The sequence below is a fragment of the Crinia signifera genome, chromosome 12 (genome assembly GCF_055691185.1).
Source record: "Crinia signifera chromosome 12, ASM5569118v1, whole genome shotgun sequence".
In the NCBI taxonomy this organism is placed as follows: Eukaryota; Metazoa; Chordata; class Amphibia; order Anura; family Myobatrachidae; genus Crinia; species Crinia signifera.
In genome coordinates, this window is record NC_139228.1 from 31,692,861 (window position 1) to 31,718,854 (window position 25,994).

The window sequence follows — 25,994 nt, forward strand, 5'->3', positions numbered from 1 at the left end:
CATTACCAGGCTGCTTCAGTCTCAGGTAATTGTACCGGTGCCAGTCACGGAGCAGGGCCAGGGATATTATTCCAACTTATTCCTGGTACCGAAGCCAGACGGCTCAGTAAGACCCATCCTGAATCTAAAGTCACTGAACCCCTTCCTGCGCGTGTTCAAGTTCAGGATGGAGTCCTTGCGCTCTGTGATCGCCAGCCTAGAAAGAGGGGAGTTCCTGGCCTCTATAGACGTCAAAGACGCCTATCTACACATTCCTATCTGGCCCCCACACCAAATCTATCTCAGGTTTGCCTTGGGGAACGACCATTACCAATTCCGGGCGTTACCTTTCGGCCTGTCGACAGCCCCGCGGGTTTTCACAAAGGTAATGGCGGAAATGATGTCACTACTCAGGCTCCGAAGGGTGAATGTAGTGCCATACCTGGACGACCTGCTAATAAAAGCAGGGTCGGCGGAGGCTTTAAGCAGTGCTCTCAATCTGTCCATACAGGTTCTAAGAGACCACGGGTGGATCCTAAACATGCCCAAATCATCGCTGGTTCCAACCCAGAGGATGGTTTTCTTGGGCATGATCCTGGATACATCAGAACAAAAAGTTTTTCTGCCGATGGAAAAAGTCACTGCAATACAACAGCTGGTCAGGGAGGTCCTACAGTCACCTCTGGTACAGATCCATCTTTGCCTCCGGCTTCTAGGCAAGATGGTGGCTTCATTCGAAGCAATACAATTTGGCCGCTTCCATTCCAGGACCTTTCAATTGGATATTCTGACAAAATGGTCCGGCTCCCCCCTGCAGATGCGCAGAAGGATTGGCCTTGCAACAAGAACCAGGATCTCGCTACAGTGGTGGCTAGATTCATCCAATTTGTTGGCAGGCAGACGGTTCCAGATCCAGGACTGGATTCTGGTAACCACGGACGCCAGCCTGAGGGGCTGGGGAGCTGTGACACAGGGAGTCCGCCTACAGGGTCGATGGTCTCCACTGGAGTCAGGCCTTCATATCAACAAGCTGGAGTTGAGGGCGGTCTACTATGCCCTGTTACAGGCAGCTCCATTGTTACAGGGAAAGGCGATCCAGGTCCAGTCGGACAATGCCACCACTGTGGCCTATATAAATCGGCAGGGTGGTACCAAGAGCATGCCTTGCATGAGAGAAGCGTCAAAAATTCTGTCCTGGGCGGAACAGAATGTCCAGGCCCTGTCTGCCATTTTTATCCCGGGGGTCGACAATTGGGAGGCGGACTTCCTGAGTCGTCACGATCTTCACCCGGGAGAGTGGGGCCTTCACACTCAAGTGTTCAGTGCCATAGTGGATCTGTGGGGGCTCCCTCAGATCGACCTGATGGCTTCACGATTGAACCACAAGGTAGCAATGTACTGTGCACGGACCAGAGACCCAGGGGCGATAGCGGTGGACGCTCTCACCTGGACCTGGGATTTCCAATTGGTGTACCTCTTCCCACCTCTCCCATTGTTGGCTCGGGTGCTAAAGCGGCTCCGGCATCAGGGGACGGAGGCCATACTGGTGGCACCAGACTGGCCAAGAAGGGCCTGGTACGGGGACATTCAGGCCATGCTAGTGGAAGACCCGTGGCGTCTGCCCCTAAGAGAAGACCTGCTCCTCCAGGGCCCGTTCGTCTTCCAGGACTTACAGCGGCTACGTTTAACGGCCTGGAGGTTGAGCGGCAGATCTTAGTCCACAAGGGTCTCCATCCCTCTGTCGTCACTACAATGATAAAAGCCAGGAAGCCGGTGACGGCTGCTCATTATCATGTGATATGGCGCAGATATATTGCCTGGTGTGAGAAAAATGACTTGCCTCCGGCCAGTTTTCGATTAAACAGTCTGCTACGTTTCCTTCAGGCTGGCCTAGATAAGGGACTCAGATTGGGTTCCTTAAAGGTCCAAATCTCTGCACTATCTGTGTTTTTTCAGAAAAAGATTGCGGCCTTGCCGGAAGTGCAAACCTTCTTACAGGGGGTGCTGAGGATTCAGCCCCCCTTTGTGCCTCCCACTGCACCATGGGATTTGGAAGTAGTTCTTACTTTCTTAAAATCAGCCCGGTTTGTTCCATTGGAAGAGTCTGAGCTGCGACACCTCACTTGGAAGACTGTTGTTTTGCTGGCTCTAGCTTCGGCCAGGAGGGTGTCCGAGCTCGGGGCCTTATCTTGTCGGAGCCCTTACCTTGTGTTCCACAACGATAGGGCGGAACTCAGGACTAGACCACAATTCCTTCCAAAGGTGGTGTCAGGGTTCCACCTAAACCAACCTATTGTGGTTCCTTCTAGCGCGACACACCCAGATATACCAGATACCTTGGATGTGGTCCTCACCCTTAAGGGATATGTCAAGCGCACAGCTAGGATCCGTAAGACGGACAGCCTGTTTGTGCTTTATGATGCGCAGAAGAAGGGTTTACCTGCTTCAACGCGTACCATTGCCAGGTGGATAAGATGTACTATCCAGCAGGCTTATGCATCAGCTGGTTTGTCGCTTCCTTTTTCAGTAAAGGCTCATTCAACCAGGTCTGTAGGTACCTCTTGGGCGGCTGCTCGAGGGGTGTCGGCAATGCAGCTATGCAGGGCCGCAACTTGGTCAGGGCAACACACGTTTGTAAGGTTCTACAAGTTTGACACCCTGGCCAGGGAGGATTCCCAGTTCGGGAATGCGGTTCTACAGCAGAATCCGCACGTTCCCACCCGTTCTGGTAGCTTTGGGACCTCCCCATAGTAGTGAAGCCCAGTATCCCATTGGACGGTAGAGAAAATAGGATTTTGGGTACCTACCGGTAAATCCTTTTCTCGTAGTCCATATGGGATACTGGGAGCCCGCCTCAGTGCGGCTTTTTCTGCTGTCAGACCTACTTTATGGTTAGGCTTATTGCCTTGTTTTCTATAGGATAAATATGACTATAGATTGTTCTAGTTACAGGTGTCCTCTTAAGTTGTTAGGATTCACCTCTTTTATATGTTTTTTGTTCGTTTGGGTGTGCTGGATGAATCTCACCACAATACATTATCACATACTCCTCACATGCTCTCCTTCGGCACAGTTTTTGCATTAACTGACTAGTGGAGGGAGATTGAGGGGAGGAGCCAGTGCACCCACACTGAAAGTTCTTTTATGTGCCTGTCTCTCCTGCGGAGGTCTCAATCCCCATAGTAGTGAAGCCCAGTATCCCATATGGACTACGAGAAAAGGATTTACCGGTAGGTACCCAAAATCCTATTTTTTAGACACCTTGTTTCTGTATCATCTGCTAGAATATAGAAATAATAATAATTTCATTTACGTAGCGCTTCTTTCCAAACAGGACTCACGGTGCTTGCCAGCACATTAAAAGTTAAATTATTTCTTAATTATTTCCCTTCTAACGCCTACATATACAGCTAGCTGGAATGCGTGGCTATAAACCCCCCCTACTTTTTTGTGTAGGCAGATTATGTGTTTGGCAGACCCAGCGAGCATGTTTGGTGTCCACACCTAATAATTCTCATGAAGTCGTACGTTAAAACATTGATCAGTCGCACTTTCGGCATTCTAAAACAAATTGTGGAGTCGAATCTTAAACTTGTTTGCAGACAGCTAGCATTGATTTATTTCTCTATGTGAACACATTACTAATGATTAAATACGATTTCCATTCAATTTTTACTTTGTTTAAAAGCTAAGCCACACCCGTATATGGATGCTTGACATGAGGTTATTCTTCAAAAGAATGAATGGTAATCATTACAGGCTAAATACATATTTGTAGACTGGAATCTTTTAAGACACTGTTAGAGCACTTTGTCTGGCATGATGTCATAAACGTTAATGATGGTTTGTATGGTATTATGTGAGATTAAGTGAACCTGTTGCTTATCTGCTCAGCACTAATCCAGCAGGGTTCACAGGGGAAGATAAGACAGAGGTGATCAATGACTAAAACCCAGGTGAAAACTGCTGTGATTTTACCAAAAAATGGGCAGAAAGGCGTGAATTTGCTGATCCACGTGCTTTTCGCCTCTGCCGAACTATTTGCCATTTGTTTAAGTGCCATCATATCATTACACATAACACACCGACAGTCAGGATTCCGACAGTCATTAGCCTGACGTCGGAATCCCAACTGCACAGCGGGGGGCAGCGCAGCGAAGCCCACCTATTTTATTCTCCCTTTATGGGAGTCGTGGACCCCCACGAGGCAGCAGTCGTAATTCCGACTGTCGGTGAGTCTTCCGTCACCCCATCCAAAATACTGACTCCCATTAGTGTCAGGGTACGGTTTAGAACTTTAGAGCTAGATTAACGTGAGCCAACAAAAGGGGGATTGTAGACAAATATGCCATTACTTCAGTATTACTTGGTCGTTATAGTAGCTTTGCATGTAAAGATTTATTTGATCTGAAGTTGGTAAATGAGAGATTTGGCTCTGGGATTAGCTGCGTGTGTGTGTTGTGGATAAGGGACACATCCTATAACGGAACACTGCAGAGTCATTTTGAGGTCACTAGAGGAGCAAAGGGTTCTCATGGAGAATACTACTGAGGAGTGTGGAGATGTGAGGGGGCAGGTTCTTCACTGTCATTTTGTTGCAGATGACACAACAAAGAACACTTATAGCATTGTAGTACTTTGGTCAAATTGGTGATTTGATCCCGTCACTGTTTTATTCACATTTTAGAACTGAATTGTATATAAAGAAATGAGACCTGTACAGCACCATACCACTTTATTCTTAACATGTTTTTTATAGGATTGTCAGTTTTTTGCTTACTCTTTTTATCTGAGGTTTTATTAGAATATCCACTTTCTCTCATTTTGTCCCTAAAATTATGCATTATGCTGCTTTCACATGGCAAAATGAAGGTTCACACCGGGACTTTGAAATGGTTCAGTCCTGGTGCAAACCTGCATTTTGGGATGTTCACATCCCCAAAGCTAACCAGCATTATTCCCTGTTCATTGCCGCCCTCGGCGCGGCGGGGATTGGCGCATCATCGGGGGCGGGGGAGGAGGCAGCGCTTTTAGAATGTAGGTTCTTAATGTACAAGAAAGGATCAGGATGAAGGCATATTGGTGTCGTCAGGGGACACGGTCGATGGGTCGACCTAAAATGGTCGACAGTCAAAAGGTTGACATGGTGTTTTTCACCAGACATGTGCCGACAGGCGGTTTTTAATGCCCTACCATCCACTGGTGGGTGAATAAAATAGTGTGCCGAGCGCAGTGAGCCATATGAGGGGATGCGGTGCACTTTTAAATGGGGTCCATGTCGACTGTATCGACATTCGGGTAAAAAACAGTGAAAAACCCCATGTCGACCTTTTGACTGTAGACCTAATGGTTGTCGACCTTGTCACCTGTCTACCTTGTGCCATGTCGACCTAGACACCTGTCGACCTTCCAGTATGTTGACCCAATGATGTTGACCTAATGACTGTCGACCAATATTTGGTTGACCCAATGATCCCATTCCGTTGTCAGATTAGAGGGTTTTTTTTATTTATTTTTTATTTTAAAACCTTGGTAAATAAAATTATTTATTTTCTCTTTATCTCAGAACTCCCTGTGGAAAGTTGCATTCAGTACTGACGGTTTTGAATAAGGTCATTGATCTTGTGTTTCATGGTTTGTCTAAGCATTTGCATTAAGTGCCACAAGATAAATCGCTGTATTCATACGCCCAATTAGTCTAGTGTATTTAGACTATGATTTTTGCCTACAGCCATGAAATGTGCTGTATAGTTTTGTATAATGCACCTTGTAATTATTTGAGCCGGTCTGCCTTGCCTACACAGGTCAGGAGTGATGGATTGCAGTTAACATATTCTCTTGAAAGCGATATTAAGGCAGAAAATGCATAGGAAGCCCTGAGTGTTTAATAAAGCATTGGCTTTGTTTTATTTCTCTAGGGCCTAGTAATGGGGATTCTTGCAGAGGTTTCGGATGCTAAGCAGAAGCAGCGCATATCAAAGTGAACAACCAGAGGCATGATGATATAGCAGGTAAGCTAATTTTATTCAGGGCATGACAAGGAACCGCAGTGTGCTGACTAGCGATGACTTAATAAATGTTGTGTATCTCTCGCTGTGATCATGTTTGCCAACAATAAACATCTTATATGTACTGTCGCTGAAGTCTGCAGCTAATGGGGCCTACACACTGGGTGATCTCAGGGCATTTACTAGATCGCTTAGAAAATGCCCGTATATTGCTTCTTGTGTGGAGGCCATAATGATGGCAATGCACGCCACCCATGTCGATACCACCGGGGCGATTAATATCCAGCGTGCTGTATAATTCTACTTAATCACCGAGCAGGGTCAATGTTCTCTTGGAGAATGTTGGCCCTGACAGATCGCGGACACATAGCTGTGCAGCGCTGTGTGCTAAACGATCTACATTGCTCTCCGATCGCTCAGCAGTCTCGCCGTGTGTGGGCTCCTTAACAGCGGTGTATCTGTAGAATCCGTCCGTGATGGTTAGGGTTGCCACCTCACCCATCACAGATTCTTGGAGATCCCCCCCCCCCCCAGGGAAAGTGGGTGTGACCTTGTAAAAGGGGTGTGACCTGTTCAGAAAAGAGGACGTAGCCTCTGTAATTCATATTCAAGTGCCTATTGTTATATTATAAACGTATATATATACACACACATAGGCAGGGGAGAGGAGAGGGTAGGGGTAGGGGTAGGGGTAGGGGTAGGGGGAGGGGGAGAGGCGGGCGTTTGGAGGCTGGAGGCTTTTGTAGACACCCAAATTCCGGTAGGGTTGCCACCCAAAACGGGAGATTTCCAGAAATACGGAAGAGGTGGCAACCCTAGTGATGGGTAATCTGTCACTGGCTATAGAATAATGAGTATACACCATAGAAACCTGACTGCAGACAGGAGGGCATGTTTGTCAGCACTTTTATTCTGGTGGTTTTCACTGAATCAAATCAACTAATCTTCCGTTTGACTATGGCGGGTTAGAGAGTGAATGGGATTGTTTGGTTGCAAAGGTTTTAATGCCGATTTGGCATGTGATAATAGATAAGCTCCATGTTTTAGCCTACAATAAATGTTTTCATTTAAGTCGTTTCACTTTAATTTTGAAGATCCAAAAAAAGGTTCTATATTAATTGAAAAGCTAATATTTCTATATAATGCAATGTAAACTCTATTCTGTAGCATTGTTTAATAGCTGGTGCACTTGGGGCCACCATCAGATCGCCAGCAGAGGATTTGCAGCGGCTAGTGATAAGGTAATCGCTGTGCCACTATAGTGAAAGGATTGTGATAATTAAGTGAACTGTTATTTTTGTTGGCGTATGGTTATTTTCCATAAAAATTGTGGACCCCAACCATATTGAATAGAGCGAAAGTCTAGCCACTTTTAAACTGTACTCTGATTTATTATGGCATAGCATCTTGGAATGCTGTAGAGATATCCAAGTAAAACAAATAAGAGCCGTCTTACTATGTCGATGACTTTGCAGGCTGAGGTTACAGGAAATATTCATGTTTTCCATAGTAAAAAACTTTATTTTACGATGGTGGTTGGTCCTTAGAACATCTGAGCTCCTCTAATGTTGCAGGCCCCATTTTCATTCCGGAGCTGAGACTAAGCACTAGAAGGATTCCTCTCTGCTTCAAGTACTCTTCATGTAACAGGAAGATGCTATCCGCACAGTTTATATATTCCTCTTAGAGATTGCACTTGAGTAGGGCACTGTTAAATATTGCGTTGTCCGCTGGGTAAATACAGAATCCAAATGTAATATCCGTAATACCAAGTGCTGGATTGTACTACCAGTAGAGCCGAAGTCCTGCTGAGATCTAAAGGCATGTGTCTTATGCATTATTATACAAGTAAATCTGACACTGCCCTACATGGCTAACTAGAGGCCACATGATGGCCAAATTACTCCTTTGTGTGCTAAAAGATGTCATAACAGAAAGCGAAGGCACTTTTTGCAGGAACACTGATCAGTTTCTGATCAGTTTCAAACAGACAGGACTGGGGGTGGGATGGGGAGTTTGTGGGCTAAAAACTGTCACATCTCAACGTGAAAATAAAACCTGTCACAGCTCAAGATGAAAGTAGTGAGTAAATAGATTACGGTCCATCCTCCAAGTCATAGAGTCCGTGTACTGAATTTATACATCTTTGCCAGCTGCAGCATGTCAGTGCGGAGCAGGAGGGCGGCTTGGGCTACTGTACTATGCAATGTGTGTTGATTTTGCATTCTAAAAATCTAGATTAGCAAGTCAGTTGCACCAGTCCTTGAGATCCTGTCAAACCAAAAAGGTGTGGTTGTGTGAGGTTGGGGTTTTGTTTTATTCTTTTTTTTTTGCCTCAGGTCATCCAGTACCTGTCACAGGTGACAAGTCCTCTACTCCTGAAACCAGGGTTGTGCAATAAGATGGCCTCCAGCTGTTGTTGAGCTGCACATCCCAGGATGCCCTGCCACAATTTTTGTATCTCCTCATGGTATCCTGGGATGTGTAGTGCCATTGTAGCTGGAGCGCCTCTTTATGCCCACCCCTGCTTTAAATGTTGACTCTACGATGAAGATTTCTGTTTAGTTTCTCCTTTTACTAAATATTGTGGAAGCCTCACAGTTAAACAAACTATTTTGGAGCGGATCCATTGATCGAAGGCATTACTTTGCTTTGAGTTTTTGCATACTGTAAGGCACTTGGTTATTGTATAGCCATCATAATGTGTTTGTGAAGTAAGAACTTGTGGAAGAATTCAAAATGTGTACAGTACATTGGTGTTGCAGAACAGTGTATTGGTCTTATAAATTCACAATTTCTTATATATTTTAGACACTAAGGGGCTTCGGCAGCGCTGTATGTCTTACCGCCACTGAACCCAGATTTCTACATTTGGCTCTACTCTCCTTCAAAGTCTGCCCGAGACTCCTGTAAAAACTAGCCAATGGGAAGCTGGGGGTGGGCTTAGAACATAAGTTATGCCAAATGCTGGGTTCAGGGTTCTCTGATGTATCTCTGTCCGAGCTGAGGATAGTTTTTGTTTCTTTGGGTTATGTAGACAAAAATTAACAATCCCTGTCACCTGTCTCATCAGTATGATTGCACTTGTACAGGGGTCACCCCTCATGAAACCTCTGGATTGGCTGTCAAACACTTGATGGGTATGAGGTTATGCACACAAGCCAGAGATAGTGGGTTCACCATCTCAGAGATGGTCTTGACATCGCCTGGAGGTGTACTGTATGTTATGGCTCATTATTTTGCTATAGGAAAAACCTTTGAGCAATTTGGTGCCGACGAACGGTATTGCATGGTTCTGACCACTTGTGCTTGTATTAAAATGTATCAATACATATATTCATTTTGTGAACAAAGTACCATTTAGATTTATCTACTTGGGAAGTTGTGACATCACTGAGGACTGACCTAAAATGCCTCAGTGTCTCAGTGATGTTACCAGTTTTGAGTGAATCCACCAATGGTCAAACCTTTCTTATTAAGACATATAGAAAAAAAATATTGAATTAACTAAATCGTTACACTGGGCGATTTTGATCTGAAAGCTGCCTAAACTTCGTGTTTTGAGCGGCTTTCAGCTCAAAGCCGGCCATTGTGTACGGCCGGCTATGAGCGGTGATGCGTGCTCCTGCATCATCGCCAGGAAAGCCCTCCATCTGCTTGTATTACCAGCAAATGAGCAGCTTTGTGGATGGCTTTGCATAGCGCTGCGCTATGCAAAGCTGTCCTCCCTCCGCTTCCCCCCAGCGATGCGACGGCACACAGATTGGGAACCACTGCCGTAGGCTACATTCTTCTTCGCAGTGGTGTAACACAAAACATGTTTGCCGCTTCCACCTCTATTGGGTGAGTGGCGTTCTTCTTGGCACACAGCATGAAAAGCAAAATCATGAAAAATTAGATTAAAATACATTTAAGTAGTTTTTGTTGTTTTATTACTTGACATATGCAGCTGGTTCTGAAATTGAATTTCTTCTTAATTTAATTGTGATTTAATTGCTGTGGAGAAGTATTTTGGGAGGTTTTTGTGCTTCTCCTTTCATACTTGTACACTTTCTTTTTATTTATCTATGAATGAATCATTGTGACTTTCCATGGATACTATCTGCAATGAAAAAGGGTATGGATCGTGAACTTGTGTTTGTTTTGGCGGTATACAGCCTGTGTCTTCTGCCGCTGTCCTTAATAAAACTTTTGTCTCTCCCGTTAGTCACTCCCCTGCTCGGCATTCCCATTTCCCACAGGCCCCATTTAATAATATTGAACTTTCCATATTCATTTCCCTTGCATGTCAAAATGAAGTTGATTTAACACATTTTTTAGTTGGTTTATTGCTGTTTAATAGCTGTTTTACAGTTGTCCTGAGACGTCCTCAATTGAATAGAGGCATTATTTGCTGTGAGAGGGCAGTATAATATCGCCTTGTGCTTGTATCTGATATTAGAAGTATCAGTTTCACACGTTTTTACCCTTTGTTTCAACCAGAATGAGAGCTTAAAATTGTATCTATTAATAAACTCATTACCAAAAATAAATAAAAAAACGTTTCTCAAGTAAAAATGTTGCATAAAATGAAATACCATTACACGTTACAATTTTATTTTGGAGTAACATGATATATAATAATAATTTAATTGATATAGCACTCTTTCTCCAAAAGGACTCAAGACGCTTAACAGATTAAATGTAATACAATACAGGAACAATAAAGGACGTTCTAGCTTTTCATTAATGATACTTAAGGGAATTACGGAAATGATTGAGTAAACAGGAAAGTCTTGAGTCTGTTTTTGAAGGCTTCTAGGGTGGGGGGCTCTTGAACTGTGTGGGGAAGTGTGTTCCTAGAGTTGGAGGCATTTGGCTTAAAGCTCGACCCAAAATGAATTACGGGAAATTCTAGTTACTGCTAAAAGGTCGCAGTAATCGGCTGGGACAGAATGGAATCCGAAGTTGCTTCAGGTACCTTGGGCTTTGGTCATATTTATCAGTAATGGAAGCACTCTCTACCATAAGTAAAAATGTTCTAACAACTCTGGTTTACAATTGTATTTATCAGCAGAGCTTATATAGCATACACATCCGTCACAATGATCACTACTCCAGTGGAGTTTACAACATACCCCATGCATACGCACACACTACGGTTAATTTATTGTTTGGAGCCAAATAACCTACATTGTGTTTCTTCAAGAATCTGGGCAGGGAGGTGCTGTATCGGGGCAGCATAAAGGGGACGGGACAGGCCCAGCGACGCCACCATTGTGGGTGAGCCCCGACTGCGACCTCACGAAAGGGGGCGGGCCCCGACTGCGATGTCAAGAAAGGGCTGGGCCCAGCTGTCGACATCACAAAAGGAGGCTGGTCTGAACCACCAACATCATCAAAAGGGGCGGGCCTGGCACTGCCGAAGTCACTGCTGGGGAAGCACCAGGCATCTACGGCAGCGCTGGGCTTATCAGTGCTTCTGGCGAGGACAGGCAGCGGTTATATGGGCAGGGCACATTTTGCCCTTTAAAAATGGGGCAGGGCCCCGCTAAAACAGCCTAGCGTGAACCCTACCACCGATGTATTTCTAGAATGTGGCGGTAACCCAGGGTCGGAGTCGGAGATCGGAACTGCTGCTGTACGCAGCATAAAGTGAAATCGCAGGCATCCGGTGCACATTGTGGCTGGTTTTTGCAACTTCGATATATCATGCAATTTGCTTTATCTAGCTGTATTTGCCAGCTCCAGTAGTACAGCCCATCAGATAATTTGCATGCGATAAATCGCATGTTAAAATAGCACATCTAGTACGAAATAGGATGAAAGGATTCCCTGGGAACTTCCGGGGAAGTTCAAGTGAAATCGGATTCGACTTGGGACTCAAACAAGTCATCATAGTGTATGGGGGCCTTTAGATAACTATGGTTTTACATATCTTAAGCTCTATACACACTAGGTGATGCAATGTGCGATATCGCTCATTTTGGCACTTCTGAACAATATTGTTCATTATATCACCCAACAACCTCCAACAACGAAAGACAAGCACTCCCAGGGGGGTAGTGCCCCCTCCGTCATCTGTGCATGTACAGATTATGGAGTGGATTGTTATCCAGTGTGCAGAAGGGCCCCTACAAGTGTGTGTGCATTTGCTGATGCCGGGTTCCCGCATCTGCCGATATTGATGGCCGCGGGTATCGTATAATGTGTTCTGGGCTTTAATGTTTGCTTGTTTCTTAAAATGTCATTCTGGCTTGGATTGGTCAGAATGGATCTTGAGTTGTAAATCGTTTGGGCAACACAGATCTAGGTGTTTTTCTTTTTCTTTTTTTAATGCATGTTTTCTTTTTGTGTGATCTGAATTGAATTTGCTGTTAGTCAGCTGATAGTAACTTACTTAATGCTGTAAATCATAGGGTAATTGTAGACCCTTATTGTAATGTCCTCCATATAGATTAATTTCCACCTAAGGCAAGACATTTCAATGCAGTGTCAGCATGAATTAGAATAGAGCCCCCTCTCTCTCCACCTGCAGTCACTGACCTTGCTGGAGGTCTGTAATACTACACCCTCATTAAAGAACCATCCTTTTGTGTAGCCTGGGCCCTTGCATAACATCCCTATACAGACTCATCCTACCACCTTCAGTAAGGGTATGGGTCATAGGGTCAACAGTCAATATGTTGACATAAAAGATCGCCACATGAAAAAGGTCGGCGTCCATTATGTCGATAAGGTCGACACCATCAATAGATCAACATGGAAAAGGTCAACATGAAAAAGGTTGACATACATTTTAAATGTTTCGGTGTCGATATTACCATAAGTCGCCATGAACACTGTAGAAGGATACCGCGCCCCCCTTGCATGGCTCGCTTCGCTCACCCTGCTTTGAACACGGTGCCGCACATTATTATATTCTCCCTCTATGTACATGTGGACAGTTAAGTAGGAAAAAACACCTTACAAAAAGAAAAAGACAAATTCATGTCGACGACTTGACCATGTTGACCTGTTTCTTGTCTACCTTTTGCCTGTCAATCAGTAGTGGTCAACCTGTTGACCTAATTCTTCCCAATCTATCGCATACTTTTCAGTAACGCAAATGCTGGGAACATACTGGTCACAAATGAAATTGAACAGCCAACCAAGGCATATTTTGTGGCCAAAAGTGTTTAGCAGCATAACCCATAGATCGCCAGACTGTCACATGAGCCGTCTTTCCAGTGTATCCCCCATATTACACTACAAGTCAGAATACTATGGCTGGTATCCAGTTAGCCCTGTTCATTTGTCTTCTGATTTTAGAAATTTGGGTACTTGTTTCCTAGCAGGGCGCCCGTCAGGTCCCATCGCATACCTTAACTTAAGGTATGCGATGGGACCCGACCGACCCGATTTCGGCTTTTTAAGAGCTTTCCCGACTATGTAAAAATCGGGTCCATCGCTTGCCATTATAATGGCATGCGATGCGACCGACCCGATTTAACATTGTATGTAATGTTAAATGACCATTTAAAATCGGGTCCATTGCATGCCATTATAATGGCATGTGATGGACCCGATTTTACATAGGAACCAATGTTAAATGGCTCCCCATACCCGATTTTTGATTGTTTAGCCACCAAGATGGGTAATTTGTATGTCAAATGCCCCCCCATTGTTAACGCCACCCCACAATGAACACCAACCCGAAGCGTGGCGAGCGCAGCGGTATGCATCCTCCGACCTTTTAATACCCCCACTATCCACGTCGGCGTGGAATTGAATTTATATAGTGTGGCGAGCCACCAAGCCCGAAGCGTGGTGGGTTGGTCGGGTCGATCGCATTGCATGTGATTTGGTTGCATGCGATGCGATCGACCCGATTTTTGCGACCCGATTTCATGCAATTAGAATCTGTGGCGCCGTGCTAGGAAACAAGTACCGAAATTTGTTTTAATTTTAATTGGCTATCCAATTAAAGCGCATATTTTATGGGAGAGAAATGTCCCATTTTCGTGCAATGACTCATGGAATATTGGATAAGTATCTGGACTATGAGGGTTGCTATCAGGGAAGGCGTGAAAAGCATACTCTCCAAAAAGTGGCAGTAATTGGGACTAATTGGATAGCCCCTGGGGAATCCTGCTTTAGCTGATGTAAATTACCGCAACTAATTGGATACTACCCTATAAGTGTGGCCTGCAGCGATTTTACTCCAAAATTACTCCCTCTCGAAGGTCATTTCTCAATAGCACTGCAGTCACAGAGTGCAATTTCACTGTCTGTAAAACCCTCTCACCAGCATGATTATACAGCCACAGGCTAATGTATGAGCTGTATGCGGGTAGGCTGATTTTTATAAGGTGATGTTCAGTGGTAATTTGTATTGGCTATGCATTAGAACATGAGGGCCACAGCTGGCTTCAAAAGTACTTTTTAAGTAAGGTTTTCAGAGTATTCTAATTTTACAAGGCTGGGAACAGAATGTCCACTCTTGATTGGACTTCTATACTGCTATTTTTTGTTGTGTTGTTTCCTAACCAAAGATAGCATTTGTTTTCCATATTGTAATCCTGCTGGGAATCAGGGAATTGTAAATGGGGAAACGTTCATCAACCAGTTGAGTTGAAAAGTCATCCTTTTATCCGATGCGAATGTTGTCAGAAATGTAACTAGTTGTTAAAAGAATGTGAGATATACATCTTTTGACATGACAAAGCTTTTTGGGGTGTTATATATTGACTAATAATGGGGGCAATTTAATTGCTGCCACTAGATGGCGTCTCATGGAGCAATTCAGCTGTTGCTCTGTCTGGGCGTGAATAGTGGGAAAATATTTTAGGTTGCTTCTTCCTTAGGTGGAGAGCTTAAATTTTTGTTCAGTCGGTGGTTTGGCCATCGAAACGTGAGTTTGTGTGCCTTTAGACTGCTTTGTGTGGCCAAACCCAGTACTGATGGGTGAACACACTTAGCACTTTAGAGGGAGCAATTGAATAGCTTTGATGAACACCCAAAAAACTAATGATTTTCTCCCAATATGTCTTAAGAAACATGGCTGTCGGGAATGTACGAGAGTCTATAGTTCTGTTCTAATAAAGCTAGATGCAAAGATGTTTTCTGTGTCAAGATATTCAAGTTAAGTTGTGATCTTTTCCTCCGGGAACAAACGCTGAATGTTAATCCTAGGAATCTCCTTTATTTATTGACCTAGAAAACAAAATATGACTCAGACATTCCGCCACTGCATGGAGTGCTTTTGTCTGTGTTAATTGTGCTGCAAAACCTACCAAAAATAAGCTTGGGACTTAGCAGGGTCTGATGGCCGTGATCTGTGTGATTATTTGGAAGCAGCTGTTCGTGAGTTGAGAAAATATTTATCTCAAGTCTGTAAAAGAAGGAATAACCCAACCTATTGCTCCAAAGGCTGGGGGTCTAGAGCTCTGCAAGTTCGCGTGGGTAGCCCCGCAGGTATCCGGATGCGTAAAGATAGTGGCTGCTAGAGCAGCAGTAACCGGTAGTTTGACACCAGCGGCTGATCGGCAAAACCATCGTCGATATACATATGGTCAACACGAATTTTTCAGGATTTTTTTGGTGCCGGTCCACTTGGATCATTCTTTGTTATCCAAGTGGGACAAAGAGATAGAGTAGAATAGTGTACCCGAAGCATGGCCCAAGGACCCCTGAGAAATCCTGAAAAGTCCTGTCTACCATGGCCCCGCCGGTGTCTCACTAGCATTACTGCCATAAAATGGTCGATCTAAACCTCCGTTGACCCGGCGGTTTAAGTGTATCTAATGTAGTGGCCACCGAGGATCAGATTCAAAGTTGCACAAAAGTTGGTTGCAATTGCCCACTCATCCTGTGCACAGAACAAAAGATCACATTCCGACCTGCTCGCTGGGCTGTAAGTCTTCAAAGCCGGTAAAAGCTACCCCGCATGAATGAAATCCTGACCATGTGCATGGCTGGGAATGTGTACACAGCAATGCACACAGGAGGGAAAACATTCGTAATCACTCACCATTGAATAGTTTCCCCCTGTTCGCATGCGCAAAGCAAGTCTAGACTTACTCAGCCCTGTGAAGGCTGTGGGGAGAAGGAGGCCACTGCTGATGTCAGCATCCGTCCCTCCCAATGACCAGGCGATGCCTGTGTTTTCTGTGGCTCACCCAATTAATGCTGGTGCGCGGCCCACAAACGGTCGCCGCCTGTCAATCACCTTGCGTACGGACAGCGAAGGTTAGCCTTTGCTTGCTCCATTCACACAGATGGATTGCGCATGTGCAGTCATCCAATTTGTGTAATGTTTTGTGCACAAGCCCTATACCTGCTCAGTGGTCAGATGCAAGTCTGTGGTACACGTTTTGGTAATAAAATCAAAATGGCAAGATTTAGGAAGAGATTCAACTTCTAAATTGAATGGCTTAATTATTTAAATAAAACCAAATGGATGTATCATTAAAATATCCTAAAAGTATTTTACTCCTATTTTTATCTCAGATTTTTAGAAGCCACACTGTTGAATTTTGCAAATAATGATATAAAACAAGGATAGTTCACATTTGTCTAGATTCTATCCCGCAAAGGAAAATCCTCTGCAAAACCGGCATTTATTTGAAATGTTACACTAAATAGCTGTGCAATCAAGTGGGAAGCCATCAATACCGGAAAAAAAGAACACATTACGGAAATTACAAAATGAATTTATTTAAATAAGAATTAACTAAATCAAGCATATCTCAGTCTCTTAATAGTAAGTGGCTGAAATGATAACAAAGGTTTATTGATTTTCACAGTGAATCTATCCCCGCATAGCATTATGATTAAAGTATGTACTAATGGCTGCCTAAAATATTACTGCTGGAGGAATTATGATCATTTTATTATGTGAAAGCCTTCATTTTCTTTTTACTTACATAGGGGGTATTCAATCAGTGGCGATATTTCCCGACGGGAAATATAGTCACTCACCTATTCAATGTTGCTGTTAGCGACTGCATTAAAGGTTGTCAGGTCCGACTATTTAAAAAAAAAATCTGATCTATTTTGTCGGAAACAATTTCCGACAATTTACTGACTTTCTGATGCTTGACTTACATTGAATAAGACTAAATTGTCGGAAACGTCCAGAGTTCCGACAGTCGGAATTTGGGATTGAATATCCCCCCTTTAGGTAGGTTTTTTATGGAAGTTGAAAAAATACACTTCTCCATAGAGTTGAACCTATATTAAATATACGTTACTTAACTGAGTCTCTTTAAGCTAGACAACCCTTTATTTAGTGGCCAATGTATCACTGACCAGTACCCTTAATGTACCTTACCCCGAGGGGTGGAACTCTGTATGTTTTTCTCTGCTAGAAATTTGTATATCTCTCTCTAAAATGTATTTGAGTTTGCCAACACTACTACTTCTGACAGAGCATTCCAAACTTCAACTGCCCTGACCACTGACCGTACGTGCAGTGGGCAGCCCTTGGTAGACTCACAAGGCTGCGAAGTTCACCAGAATAAGAGCCTTATTCTGCATACATGCTTCTAAATAGTAATTCTAAGTACAAAATGGCAGTCACATTTAACATTTTTAATAATGTTTTCATTACTTTTAATCATATTTATAATATACAGGCTATGCAGATTTCCATTTGAGATTTGCACTGACTTTGGCACTCCTACAAAATGGAGGCCACATGCCTCCATTTTGAGGAACAGACACGGTCTTCGTCCCTTTCCGGCCCCCAAACACACTTGGCCTGTCAATGAGGCTGGGGCTTAGGAAGCATTGTGTGTGATGACGCAGGACCTTTTGTTTACAGGTCCATAGTGTTTCTTGATATGTTAAACTGCTGCTTACATGATTTTGTGTCTTTTTTTTTGTGTTACTATTGACAATCGTGAGGCATCTAGCACATCATTTTGTAGCATTGTCTTTATTTTATAATTAAAATATGAAGTTATGATTCAGTTCACAAGATGGCTGCCCTCCCTGTAAAGGAAAGGATCTACTTTAGATTAAAGATGGGAAAATTAAATACAACAATATTATAACTTTTACCTATGTTGCACAACTACTGTATTATGCTGCAAGTAAATACATGTAAATCTGATTTCTGTTAGAGCCCTCTCTTCCTTTCAAAAAGCAAAAGGAGTGCGGTTTAATCGGCTGTCATGAGTCTTGGTTTCGAAAAACCAATTTATTAAACACTGCAATGTTATTATAGAAGAATAGAATTTAATGATTTTGAGCAGATTTAATTTAGGAGTTTTTTTACATCTGTTACATTTCTTAATAAATCCAATTCGGATGGTGTGAGCAGTGAATGCTGGCTTTTCTAAAGCAATAATGAAGAATTCTAATAGTCAAATTATTTGAACATGGTGGCCTCATCTTTGCATTTGCAAATTAAATAAGCGGTATGGCAAATTATTAGCCAAACTATAACCTAGAGGTTAGCTGGATACACACTGGACAACAGAAACACAGCGACATCGTCCGCAACGAGACTCATATATTCACAGTTTCCCATGTCGGCCGCTACGGCAGGTGTGTGTGTGGGTTTTAGCGCTTCTCGCTGTTTGCCCAAACGCCCGCCCCCACTATACGCCTGCCCCCACTATTTGCAGATGTTCTCCGCAGCACTGCGAATGAATGATTTGCATATACATCCATTTGCAGCCTTGCGTGGTTGCCCGAAATCATTCGATGGTCGCCAATTGATGACTTAGATTGGCGGAGCCCTGCTCCATGGACAGGGCGGGCAGCTGACATCCAGTGGCATCAGCTGCCCATCCACGGAAGCCAGGTAGCCGCCTCCGTTCACATGGGGGAACCCATCGTTTTCCTGGATGCACCCAGTGTGTTCATCGGAACGCCCAGGAAATGCGGCCAAAGCCCCCTGCTCAACTCCTGTACGCCCACCCTGCTGCGAGTGCTTCAGAGACTATGCAAGTCTCTGATGGCGCCTGCAGAGAAGAACTGCACTTGTGCATATTAAATTATGCACATGCGCAGATCTTCTACATCGGTCCATTTTGCTAATTCGCAACAGGGCGAACAGACTAGAATGAGGGCCATTATGCGGAATTTGTCACACGTGTATGTATGTATGTACGTACGTACGTACAGTTAATGAAGAATATTGCTGATGACGTGTAAAAAACGAGGATAGCTAGTGACAATTTGGGTACACACTGGTCGATATTTGATTTCTTAAGGCCCCCATACATTAGGCCGACTTGTCCTTAGGACAAGTCGGACCCAATTCTCCTGTGAGCCGCCCGGGAGCTCCCCGGGAGGCTCACATACAATTTGGCACTTGATGAGCCAAATTTGACATGTGATAATTCGCTTGCAATTTATCACATGTCGGGGAGCAGAGGTCGGGCGGTGAGGTGCAGGGGGGGTGGCAGGGCGGGCAGCGGGTCCCTGAGCGCTTAGCTGGCGCCGCCGGCGAGTGCTGACCTGGCCGGGCGGTGTGATGATCATAGATATCAGCAGCGCCGCTGCTGCGGGACGGGACGCGCAGTGGCGGGTATTTAGATTTTTAAAAAACCTGTCAAATGACTGGCCGTTCTCTGATTGGCTGAGAGCTCTCAGCCAATCAGAGAACGGCCAGTCATTTGACAGGTATTTTAGAAATCTAATACCCGCCACTGCGCGTCCCGTCCCGCAGCGCTGCTGAATGAGAGACTGTGATCATCACACCGCCGGCCAGGTCAGCACTCGCCGGCGCCACCAGCCAAGCGCTCAGGGACCCGCTGCCCGTCCCACTGCTCCCTCGGTCAGTCTGCATGCATATGCCTGGCAGGCATATGCATACAGGGAGGTCGGACGTGAACGTACATGCTGACCGTCCGACCTCCCTGATCCGGTCCGATGCGCACGGGACTGCGCATCGGATCGGATCAGATATCACACACCTGCGATTTTGGGCCGATTTCACCCGGTTATCGGCCCAAAGTGTCGAAATCGGATGAAATCGTCCCAAAATCGCATAGTGTATGGGGGCCTTTAGTGCTTAGATACAAAATCCGCAGTAAGTGTTTTTTTTTCAAGGGTTCTATTGCGACAATTCTGCGATAAGTTCCCGAATCCAACAAAATCTGGTACATTTTACAGAAAATAAGATGGGCATTAATTGAATTGGCTGGAAAAAAAACCAAGTGCAAACAATTGTGGGCATCTGTATTTGCATATCGCTCAACACTTTAAATGGGGCGATGTGCAGATGTTTGCACCAGAGCCCATTGTTTTTGGCACGTTTATGCTCACCCTCAGGAATGGGGGCGAGAGAAAATAATGAGTGCTCATGGCATGCATGTCCAACTGGAGCAACAACTGAATTGAAAAACTTTTGACACTGGTTATAAATTACAATAGAGTTTTGTGGCAACATTAAACATTTTATGCTGCAGAGATGGTCATGTATCTTCCAAATTCAAGTGTACAAGGTCAGGTTCAAAAAAGGTAGACACCCAAAAACGTAGACATGTGTTTTTTTTTCTCTCTTTTCACTGGCTTGTTCCTCATCATCCATGTTGGAATAGAGGGAGAATAGAATAGTGGGTGAAGCGTACAGTAATTGGGGGTCCATGTCGACAGTTGACATCGACACAAAAATTTGAAAATATTGTGTCTACCTTTTTTCATGTTTATATTTTGACCTGGTCAACCTTTCACATGTCCAACGTTTGGGGTTGACCTATTGACGCGATCTAATAATGATCATCCACACCCGTCGGTAAGGCGTTTGTTACAAGGAGTGATCTCTTTATGAACCGTAATGAATAAATCATCTTGATTTGAGGTGTGATCTAAAATGTGTACCTAATGCTAGATTGTAAGCTTGCGAGCAGGGCCCTTCTACCTCTGTGTCGGTTTGCTACTACCCAGTTTGTTTTATCACGGTTTCCACTTAGAAAGCACAACGGAGGTTGCTGCGCTATAGAAGAAACAGTAAATAATATAAAGAAATAAGCTACTTACACCATTTATCCAGATAAAGGTGCACCTTAGTTAACGGAAGGCCTTTACCAATAGACAGAGTAACCATCTCTGCGGCACTCAGCTGGTTATTCTCACAAAACTTTATTTCTGTATACATTCAAGCTGCCTTGCACCGTATGTTTATCACCGTGTTATTTATTTTCATTGCATTACTTTGTCTAACTATCTGATCTGTCACTGATTTTGGATGTGTTTTTTGACATTTATATTTGCTATCTGTCCACAGTGTTACTATGGCACTACAGTTTTCCTTTTTTTTTTTTTATTATCACAATAATTTCCTCCGTTCCCCTGTCACCTTTATGTTCGCATCAAGTTCAAGAGTGAACGTTAACTTGACTTGTTTCGCTGGTCTTTTCTTGCGTGTCACATGAATTACAGTTTTGCTTTAACGTGTAAATGAGCCAGAGTTGCTGAAGTGATTGTCGGTAGAACAATACACCAGAATCCCCAGGGTGTACAGTTTACCTCTGGAAAAGAGGATTGTTTCCTGCTGTGAGATACCCATTCATTTTGGGCTATGGTGATGTATCCCTGTTCCCTGAATAAGCAATAATTATTTAGGAGACAGAACGTCAAACTAATGCCATTCACATGGGTAAAGCATACCCAAACGGACAATAATGTTCATGGTATTTTCAACAGTGGCCTATACGGAAAAGGAGTCACAGATCGGAGTATTGGGTATACATAGTATCTTTCGCCCAAGGACTTCTATTGGATATTTTCAGTAGATATTTTCATTCATACAGTGTACAGTTATACGTGGCTTCCTGTGTTGCCTAGTAGTTCCTAAATGTAGAGTATATTTAGGGTTATCAGTGCCATACTTCTCTTATACCCCTTTCACACCAGACTAAATTCCCAAGTTGGGCCTGGGAACAACCCGCGACTAGCACTGGTGTGTAAGGTTCCCGAGCCAAAATACCGGGAACATTTCCCGGTATTTCAACCCTGCTATGGAGCAGGGTTGCTCCCGAGTTCTACCCAGGGTCCTGGGCGGTAGGGGGTAGTCCCCCGTGTTGCCGGTCCTCGGTGTGCTGTCAGGCTGGGGATCCACACAGTCGGCAAGCGCAGAGGACAGGACAGGCGGCGTATGTAGATGACACAGCTCTCCGGCGCCCTCACTGCTGCCGGAGAGCTGCATCATCTGTGCCCGCCGCCTGTGTGGATCCCCGGCCTGCACCAAGGACCAGCAACCCAGGGTGAGTACTCTCCACCTCCTGCCTGCCCCCGCCGCCATCCTGCCTTGTTCCCACACCAGAAAATGCAGGGACTTTTCTGGTGTGAAAGGGGTCAACGTGGAATGCCCCGGCATCATCCTTGGGCCATATTCCCAGGTGGGTCCCTGCATTTTCTGGTGTGAAAGGGGTACTATGTGTTCCCAAAGCCCTTCTTCTGACCTTTTTATGATGTATGGTCTTTTTCTCACTATAAAATGTCTGTCACTGATGGATGTCTGACTGGTTCAGACTCCCTAGAAGGCATTGCATTGGTAGAAGCAATCCGCTTAGATCTACTGTTTAGTCTGTAGCTAGAAAGAAGTTAACAATTAAATCTAGTGTATTCATTAACATGAGCATTCCCATAGAACTCCATTCAATCTGACCATTGTTAACCCTTCTCTAATTGACTGGCGGCTATAGAGGTGATGCGATCCAAAGCTTCTATGTGAACTTTGCAATTATTTGTCCATTTCCAAGTGGTATAATATGAAAAGCTTTTTGAGAACAGTGTTTGAACAGTAACATTTTTTTTTAAACTAACTTTATAAAATATAACACACAATGTTACGTGCAAATACTTTCAACAAACCTTCAGTCAGGAATGACACTAGCCACACACAAATTTATGAGTTTAATTGACTTCTATTCAACACAGACCAATTTGTGAATAATTGTACAACTGATGGCAGGGGTTATTGCCGCTGCAAATTCCCTCATAATTGATGTTAAGAACCAATCATGCAGCAGTTGTCAACGCTGGTTTATAGTGCTTGTCCGTGGCTTACTATAGAGTGCTATGTGCCTTTTGTAGAGCTGTAGCTGGTGGTTAATCCACATTTTTTTTTTTTGCATGCTCTCTGGTGTCAGAAGTGGGAGTTGGGGGCGGAGGGATCTTTAAATCCAGCAATGTTTGGCCCCTTATGAATACAAGACAGTGGTTGTAAATCAGACAAAACTAAACATGCTTCGTGAATATGGTGCTCACTATGCCAGACCAGACTCCCACAGTCCCCTCACTTCAAGTGCAGGTAGTTATACAGCTCATCATATCAAAATGCATTTCTACTTGCATTTGTAATCTAAAGGAAGGACACTCCATTGCCCTCAGTTTGTATAATTTGTGCTCACCACCTTGAAAGACAAAGTAATCTAATAGTACATAGTAGGGTAGTACATAGGAATATTTTTGCTTGCTTTATTGGAATTGTATCCAATTCCTTTTATCTAGGTTACGTGGAACATGTTTTCTTTCGTAATCACATGCATGTTTAGTAAAAAGGTACAACTCCCCCTAGTCATTATTGTTACTGATCCTAAATGACTCATCTCTCCATACGTATAGTCTGGCATATGAGCCAATCGCCAACCCACTGATTGTAGACAAGTTTCACGTTTCCCAGAAAGCAGTTGGCTTTTTGGAAATATGACTCCGTCTCAGCTTAGATCGAGTTCATTATTCTTACAGTGTATGTCGTCCTATGTCTGAGCCGCACAATTGGACTCTCCACTTTTAGTTTACAGATTAACTGATTTTAGAATTAATCCATAGTGTATTCATAGATGACTCGCTCTTCCCTATTGGTTCCTCCTCCTGCTTCTTTCTCAGTGGGCTGCTGGGGCAGATGCAGCAGACAGCTGTGCTGATGGGTCGGAACACCAAAGTCAGACTAGGTCAGAACCTGCTATAGGGCCTAATTCAGATTGGTTTGTAAGGCTCATTTTTTACCTTAATGGACAAACCCATGTTGCACTGCAGGTGGGGCAAATGTAACGTGTGCAGAGAGAGAGTTTTGGGGCATACACACAGGGCGATTTACAGCCCCATTTCTAAGCGATCTGTCTAGATCACATAGAAATGAAGCACTGATCGTTCCGTGTGTATGGCCCCCCCAGCGACGGCCGGCGCATCACTATCACCTGACTAGATATATGCTGTATTCAGGATATATCTAGTGATCGCCAGTGTTCTCTCCCCAGAGAGAACACTGAAGATGGCCATTACAGATCGGTCAGCACACCTTGCTCAGTCGCCCCATTTGTATGGGGTATTTAGGTGGGGTGTGTTGAAACTGAAATCTAAATGTTAGTGTAATAATATACCAGCCAGGATTTCCTTAACTCTTTCTGGACGTGTTACATTTGCCCCACTTTCAGTGCACCTGGTTTTGCCCATTATATGAACTTCTGCTTTGCGATCCAGCCTGAATTGTGCCCGTAATGCGAAAATGCTTATTATTGGTTAGGTCTACATGGCGCATGTTTTGAACATCCTGTTGTGTAAAAATAATTGTCTATCACAGCTGCCATGCATATTGCAGCAGTGTTTTCTTATCAATATTTGCTAATCCTTAACATATACAAATTGATCAGGTTATTAGTGTAATGCCTTCAGCAGGTTACGCCAGTATCCACATTCGCTTTTAATGCCTGGAGAAATCAAATATTTCCCTTTTGCTTGGGGGAAAGGGATTCCGTAATAAGTGGAAGATTCTTTTAACTTTTGCTATTTTCCACTGAGCGGCTGTTAGTTGTGCACACAGTGAATGTAGCTTGAATCTGGCTATGAGGAGAGTTTCCATTGGCTGTGGCACTCACTTACACAAGTAATGTGTTCTCCATGATGTGTATGAAATAATTAATTCCAGACTGTACTGCAGCAGTTGCTTTTAATATTCACTTTAAGTCTTTCTATTCCACGTCAGTCCTGATAAGCCTCTTCTAGAATTTAATTTCTATACAGCTCTGGTTGAGCGGGAATGTGACAGTCGTGTGAAGGATTATTTTATTCTCATTAATTTTTAAGCTCCAGGTATCTTCCTATACAAACTGACACAGATTGCAGAATGAGCCAATTTGGTTGAGCGAAGGAACTAGAAAGGTAAGAAGCTGGTGGCTGTGGTAGGGTAACGTATGAAATTGATTCCATAGAGAGCTACGGGTAATGAGAATTTAACCACCTACTGTAAGTGTGCCTGAGGACAGTGCGCACAATGCGGAGTTGAGTGCAAGTTGTCAATATTTGATGCTGAATTGCATGCCTATAACTAACTGGCTCTCTATTCTCTTAGGGGATGATTCTGAGCTGTGCAAATTTGCAATCCGATCGATAATCATGACTGTGTGATGGATCTCATAGCAATCTCCTCACGATTTGACCGAGAGGAAGTCTGTGTTTGGGGGGGTGGTTACCGACTGGTTTATTAGAGTGACTGAAAACACGCAGGCGTGCCCCGGCCCTTTAAGAGAGATTGTGTGACATCAGCGCCAGCCTGTCTGAGTGGGGAGGTCGGACAGGATGCACAGTACATCTATCAGTCTGATCCGTAGTTGTGTGCCTGTGGTGAAGCACCACGGGCACACACCTGTGTGCAGCAGCGGGGTCCGGTCGGCAGGGTCCGTGCGGCGGCTAGGAGCTTGTAGCGGTATTTGGCGGGTGGGAAGCGCTGCTGAATTCGAATTTTTTTTTTTTTAGAAGACTGGTTTAATGCTGATTGGCTTAGAGAATTCAGCCAATCAGCGTCAGGCAGTGAATATAAGCAGGATAGAGAGGTGGTCTGAATTACCCCTTTTTTCTTCACTTCAGATGACTTCTTTGCTATTTCTTTATATCCTTTTTCAACTGACACTGGGATGTGCATAGGACCTGGCATAAGCACCCATTCTGCTCGCTAGTGTTGTGGATTTGTCTGCAGTCTGTTCTGGAGTCGTGCCCATTAAATATTTATTGAAGACTTTAATGGTCAAAGCAAATTTACCACAGCTTTGGCTCTGCTCATTAAGGTTTACATTCTGAACTACAGTAAGT

The 25,994-nt window shown here is 44.1% G+C and overlaps 1 protein-coding gene across 5 annotated transcripts in view; it reads left to right on the forward strand.

Moving 5' to 3' along the window:
• SIPA1L1 (signal induced proliferation associated 1 like 1) overlaps positions 1-25,994 on the forward strand; it is a 205,250-nt gene that overhangs the window by 63,066 nt on the left and 116,190 nt on the right. For 4 of the 5 annotated variants that reach the window (XM_083166408.1, XM_083166412.1, XM_083166410.1 and 1 more), the window contains exon 2: positions 5,898-5,990. The exons of the other annotated variant lie outside the window; for it this stretch is intronic. The gene's annotated coding sequence lies outside the window, so the exon portion shown is untranslated. The remainder of the gene's footprint in view (positions 1-5,897; positions 5,991-25,994) is intronic. 5 annotated transcript variants of the gene reach the window in all.